Here is a 7463-nt window from a genome sequence, read left to right on the forward strand (position 1 = left end):
CTTGGCTCCTGTATGGTAGGTCAGAAGGTGGGAATGCAGAGATGCCACCTTCTGAGAGATAGGAAGTGTCCAAAACAGAGATCTATCCCATCCACTCAGGGCATACTCTTTGTCTTTTTGCCTTCCAGTTCTCTCCTCCCACCTCCAAATCACCCTAGTCCCTGGGTGAACACTAGGACACCATACCTGCTCTGTTTCTTTTTCTCAAGGTCCCTCCTCCTCCTTATGCACCATGCATATAGAGCTTTCTCTGCCATCTCTCCTATTATGTTCCAAGAGCAACTATTTCACACATGTGATCACCAACTTCAGCCAATTTTTCTGCCCACCCTGGCTCACATGCTGCTACTGACTTCTTAGTCCCTAGAAATAACTCGCTATGGTAATTTCTAGAATTCTGCTCCACCTCTGGCTTTGGCTTTCCATTTTGTCCCTCCTCCCCACTTGCCACGATCCTTTCCCAGCTCCTCTTTCTCCCCTCTAGATCTTTTTCACCACTCTCTTAGTTGTGGGGAAACTTTGCTTCTTTTGGTATACAAAGTCCTCCATCATTTAAACATTTTTTTATTTTAATTTTTTAAAGTATATTTATTTTTTAGAGAGAGAGAGCATGAGTGAGCGAGGGGCAGACAGAGAACAGAGCCCGAAGTGGGGCTGGAGTTTACCTGACGTGGAGCTTCAGCTCAGGAACTGTGAGATCATGACCTGAGCCAAAGTTGGATGCTTAACTGACTGAGCCAAAGTCTTCCCTCATTAATGTCACCTTCTCTTTACACCAGTGCAGTGTCTGTGCTTAGTCAAGGCCAACCCCTCTTCTTAGGGACTCACTCATATTCTGTTACTTTGCTCTCCTGCATCATCAACTTATTTCCCTCCACTGGATCTTTTCCATCAATATCCAACATGCTGTGTCTCCCACCTTAAATACCCTGCTCTGTTCTGTCCTCATTTCCTGCACGTCTGTGGAATGAAACTTCTTGAGACAGTTGATTATATTTGTTATCACCAATTGCTCTTTCATTCTTTCTCGAATTCACTCCAGTCACACCTTTACCTCCACTACTCACCTGAGTCTATTGTTCTCAAGGCCATAAACAATGACTATGTTACTAAACCTAACAATCATCTCTGCATCCTCATCTTACTTGGCTGACTGGCAAATTTTCATGCAGTTGCTCACTTTATTCTTGCAATAATCTTCTTTCTTGGCTCCCAGTATTTTACACTCTTCTGCTTTTCTTCCTACCTCATTGGCTACTACTTTGCAGTCTCTGCTTTTTAGTTCCTATATCCCCCACCCCCCTAATTTGTTAATGTTAGAGTACTCCAGAACCTAGTTCTTAGATTTCTCCTTCATTAACACTCATTTCTTTGGTGATCCTATCCAATCTCATGGTTTTACATCTATATATGTTTTATCTATCTATCTTTTAAAAAAATATTTATTTTGAGAGAGACAGACAGAGAGAGAGAGAGGGAGGGAGGAAGGGAGGGACACACAGAGAGAGAAACAGAGAATCCCAAGCAGGCTCCACACTGCTGACAGAGCCTGGTGAGGGGCTTGAATGCACGAACTGTGAGATCATGACTTGAGCTGAAACCAAGTCAGATGCCCAGCTGACTGAGCCATCCAGCCACCTCTATCTATCTATCTATCTATCTATCTATCTATCTAATCATCCACAGCTAGGACCCTCCCTGAGGACCATCAGGCTTCTGTGTTGAGAACAGACTGTTGGACGTATAGTCTCAGGAAGAAGCTGGGAGATGCTACTGCAATATTCATAGCAGCTGAGGGAGTGAGACATGGTCATGTTCTGAATTCATTTTATAGGTAGAGACAACAGGGTTTACTGATGGATTGAATATGGACTATTAGGAAAAAAAGTCAAAGATGACACCAATATTTTTGTCCTGAGAAAATGGTAAGATAGAGTTGTCATTAACTGATAGGGTGAATACTGTGACGAAAGCATGTTTTGTATATGTGATTGGGCGAAGGTGATGGGTAGGGTATCAGGAGTTCACTTTTCTATACTTTGAGATGAATATTGGACATCCAAGTATATCTTTCTATAAATAAATAAATATATATATATGTATATATACATTTATACACACATATATTTTTTTAATTAAAAATTTTTTGGTAATGTTTATTTTTGAGAGAGAGACAGAGTGTGAGCAGGGGAGGGGCAGAGAGAGAGGGAGAAACAGAATCCAAAGCAGGCTCCAGGCTCTGAGCTGTCAGCACAGAGTCAGACGTGAGGCTCAAACCCACAAACCATGAGATCATGACCTGAGCTGAAGTCAGCTGCTTAACCAACTGAGCCACCCAGGCATCCCCAAGTATATATTTTGATTAGACAGTTTTGGTATGTAAGACTGTCTGTCCCATGAGATCATGAGCTCCATTGTGTAAATCCTCTGTCTTCTTCATTATTGTGTTTGCTATAGAACCTTGCATATAGTAAGTGATCAAATACTTTTATTGTTGAATGTAAGACACTTCTCAAAGTCATTCTTATTGTGATCCTTCTGGGGTCCCCATTAGCTGAGTACTTCCTCCTGTGACAGGATTCCCCCATTCCATAGGACTCATCACACTAATATAGTGATTTGTCTGCTCCTCAGCTCAGAATTTTGTTTCAAGTGCTATTAAGGAATTACTGTACACCAGCCACTATTCTAAGCCCCGGGGATATGAGCCACTATTTAAATTATTCAGGCAAGAATGGATGAGAAACTGAATACAAACAGAAGCAGTTAAAAATAGAGGAAAGGGGGCAAAGTTGAGAGATATCAAGATTAGAACTCAGTGACTGACTTCATATTTGGGCTAAGCAAAAAACGTACTTCTAGTTACACCATTACCAGACATTGGATCACAGTTTGGGAGAGTAGAGGGTGAGTGTTCTGATTTAGAATTAATTTGCATTGCCTTTGGACAACAAGGTTTAGCCCATTGCTCTTTATCACACTTTGAGCAAGCAGATTGAAGCTCAGATTTACTCACCTACTTCCCCCAAGAGCACTTAAACCATGGGTTGACTTCCTGGCTCCAGGCTGTTTTGAGTGGAAAGCAAATTGGCTTTTCTCTCTTATCATATCCTGGTCAGGAACATGTCAGCTTCTGTCCCAGGTACTCAGGCCTCCATCTACATGCTCCCCCTCCCTGATTGTCTCCCTGCCAGCCCTTGGGAGCGGGAGACAAGCCCCTCTTCAAGTCCTACTGTGATCTTCATTCCAGGAGTCACTAATTCCATGCAGCTAACAGGCAGTGGAGGTGGTATATAGGTAAGAGAGCTGCAGCAGCTTCTGAGATGAGTTCTCCAGAAAGATCTTACCAATAACCAACAGGGAGCAGAGGAGGGGAGATTCTATCATTTGCTTTTCATATCTTGTCATATTAGTTATGTGCTTTTGATAAACACAAGGTACCTCCTCAAGGTTGGAGCATGGTGGTGCTCCTCTGAAAACCTGCCATTGAGACTGTGGGGATATATAGAAGTCATCAGTGAATTCTGCCTGTGGGATTCCTGGCCACTCCTTCATGTCACTACTATCCTCAGGTCCATATTGCTCCTCTGGCTCAAGCATATCATGGGAAGCCATGATAGAATTCAGACCTGGTCTTTATTTAACTTACCTTCCTTTTCTGCTCAAGTCCATTTATCCATAGTCCAGGGTGGGCTGGGAAGAGTTGTATGGAATGCTGACCCAGCTTAAGTGTGGGTTAAAGCTCCTTCTCTGGGGCACCTGGGTGACTCAGTCGGTTAAGCATCCGACATCAGCTCAGGTCATGATCTCATGGTTTGTGAGTTTGAGCCCTGGGTTGGGCTCTGGGCTGACAGCTTGGAGCTGATTCTGATTCTGATTCTGATTCTGATTCTGATTCTGTTCCTGATTCTGTTTGTGTGTGTCTCTCTCTCTGCCCCTCCCCAACTCATGCTCTGTCTCTCTCTTTCTCAAAAATAAATAGACATTAAGAAAAATTAAAAATAAAGCTCCTTCTCTAGATGGGTAGAACATTTTAGCCTCCCCTCATGCCTTCCCTTAACTTAGAGATATAGAGTGTATATCTCCTTTGCTTAGAGATATAGAGTATATTTCAGTGGTGCTCTGCCCCACCTGCACATTAATGCACATTAATGAAAATGACAGTAGCAGTCTTCTTCAAGGGATGCAGACATTTGATTGTGTTGGGTCTTCTTGAACAGACCAACTCTCTAAGATGAGAGTTGAGACCTAGGGCAGGTTCCCTGGTTGGGTAGCAAAAGCCACTCTAGGACAGTGCCGAGGGCAGTGGCGGGGGTGGCCCAGGACTGAGGCAGAGTGGAGTTGCTGGGAGTGGGAGTGGTGCTGGAGCTTACTTTAGTTTTAAATATGTGGTAAAAGGAAGCCTTCATTCTGTAATGGGAAGAGATTATGAACACTACCTTCCATGAAGGCACATAAATTTGACTCACTTCTGGAGCATCATCCTTTTGTGTTCCAGAGATGTCGCTATCCATGTGATAGCCTTCTGCTTGCTACAGGAGATGACTTCATATAGACATGAGTGGCTACTTCCAAGTAGGGGTCACAAACTAATTCTTGTTCATGGACCTACTTATCTACTCTAGATATATGTTTACCTGAGGAGTTTTTTATTTTTGTTTTTTTCCTTTAACTTAAATTATGGTAACTTTTAGACAGGACAGGTGTTTTCCAATCAGCTTCAGGACCGATCAGTCCTATACCTTGACTATTGATTTACTCCTTATGTTACCTTCTTGGCCTCTGTGGGTATTGTGTTATGACTCCAATATCCCAGGATTTCTGAATTTCTTTGAGACTGTATTGCTCTGGTGACAGTGGTCTCCTAACCAAAAATCCTTGAGCTCAAAATCTCTGAAGAGGCTATTTTGGCCCTTCTTCCAGTATCCAGTCTGCCCTTCACCCTGAGGCATGAGCATCCCTAAACTGAGCAATGTCAAGGGTACAGAGAAATTTGAGTTGTATTGCTTTCCTGCTCTCGAGATACTTAACTATCTGGCTTCCAAGATAAGATTAATTCACACAAAGTAAAATCCAATAATCTAAAACAAATAGAATTATATACTCATTTGTAAGTGTCAGGTCACAAACTTTCCATTCTGGAGGAGAGAAAACATAATGAGGATCTGGGTAGTCAAAGAGGGTTCCTGGGTAGAGTGACATAGGAGTTGGCTCCTAAAGTGTAGGCTGTTGGGGAAAGAACCATGTTCATGTGGAGAGAAACTTATGAACAAAAGGCAACACAGAGCAAAGGGCCACAGAATGCATTTGGCAGTATGAAATGCAGTCTATCTCTAATGGAGGTATAGATGGGTGGATTGGAGAGGCTTTGTGGCAAAAGATTGGAGTATCAGGGATGAGGTCTCTTGATGGAGGTATTTATTTTATTCAATAACTAAAATTATTATTTTTTAAGTAGGTATACATATACATGTACAAGATTCAAAAGGCAAAAGAAGGTGTATATACTGTGTCTCTTTCCTACCTTTGTGTCCTCTTTTTCTTCCCTGTGTAGCATTCAGAATTTTCTTCCCTATGGATCTTTCAGAATTAATTTAGTATAGGAAACATAAATAAACTAATATATTTTTCTTTACAAATGGAAACATATGATACATTGTTTTCCTTCTTTCTTGTTTTATTTCATAGTATGAATATATCTTGTTTATATAATTTTCTTTGATGATTAAACAGTCTTCTCTGGTACAAATACAGCTCAGCTTATCTTCAGTCCCACATTCATGGATATTTAGTTATTTACAGTCTTTTGCTCTGAATAATAATGCTAACACAAACCTTAAGTGTATAAGTCCTTACATAGGTATGAATATATAGGAGAAATTCCTAAGAGTTGAATTGATGGATGAAAGGTTGTATTTTATTTTATTTTTTAACTTGTTTTATTTTTTATTTTTTTAAATTTACATCCAAATTAGTTAGCATATAGTGCAACAATGATTTCAGGAGTAGATTCCTTAGTGCCCCTTACCCATTTAGCCCATCCCCCCTCCCACAATCCCTCCTGTAACCCTCAGTTTGTTCTCCATATTATGAGTCTCTTCTGTTTTGTCCCCCTCCCTGTTTTATATTATTTTTGTTTCCCTTCCATTATGTTAATCTGTTTTGTCTCTTAAAGTCCTCATATGAGTGAAATCATATGATTTTTGTCTTTCTCTGACTAATTGCACTTAGCATAATACCCTCCAGTTCCATCCATGTAGTTGCAAATGGCAAGATTTCATTCTTTTTGATTGCCAGGTAATACTCCATTGTATATACATTTATATATATATACCACATCTTCTTTATCCACTCATCCATTGATGGACATTTGGGCTCTTTCCATACTTTGGCTATTGTTGATAGTGCTGCTATAAACATGGGGGTGCATGTGTCCCTTTGAAACAGCACACCTGTATCCCATAGAAAGATGCCTAGTAGTGCAATTGCTGGGTCGTAGGGTAGTTCTATTTTTAATTTTTTGAGGAACCTCCATACTGTTTTCCAGAGTGGCTGCACCAGCTTGCATTCCCAGAAGGGAATTTTTATATTTTAAATACTGATACTGTGTAATTGCCACACCAACTGTACAGAATTGTACCCCACCCAAACTGTAAAGGTGCCTCTCTTCACATGCTATTGATTGATGAACAATTGTTGATTCAGGATTATCAAAGCTTTAAAAAAAAATTTTTTTACATGTATTTATTTTTGAGAGACAGAGAGTCAGAGCACAAGTGGGGAGGGGCAGAGAGAGAAGGGGACAAAATCCAAAGCAGGCTCCCAGCTCTGAGCTGGCAGCACAGAGCCTGACACAGGTCTCTAACTCACAAACCGTGAGATTATGACATGAGCTGAAGTAGGATGCTTAACCTACTGAGCTACCCAGGCGCCCCAGCATTATCAAATCTTTTATCTCAGTCAACCTGAGAAATGATAAATTGTATCTTGTTTGTTTACAAATTTGTTTTAAGGTAGGTTAATCACATTTTGCATGTTTACTTTCTTTTCTTCTAAATATCTATTCCTATTCTTTGCCCACAAATTATTGATCTTTACTTATTGATTTATAAATGCTTTTTAATATTAAGAAAATTATCCCTTTGCATATTTATTGCAAATATTTTTTCTCAGTTTGTTATTTGATATTTATAATGACTTTTTGCAGGGCACCTGGGTGGTTCAGTTAAGCATCTGACATTGACTCAGGTCATGATCTCACAGTTTGTGGGTTCAAGCCCACATTGGATCCTCATGCTCTCTCTCTCTCAAAAATAAATAAACATTTAAAATAAAATAAAAGTTATACATATAATAACTATTATATATATATATATATATATATATATAACATATATATAATGACTTTTTGCCACGTAGAAATATTTCATTTTATGAATTTATTAGTCCTATTATTAGTCTTT

Source organism: Lynx canadensis, chromosome D4 (genome assembly GCF_007474595.2).
Source record: "Lynx canadensis isolate LIC74 chromosome D4, mLynCan4.pri.v2, whole genome shotgun sequence".
Lineage (NCBI taxonomy): Eukaryota > Metazoa > Chordata > Mammalia > Carnivora > Felidae > Lynx > Lynx canadensis.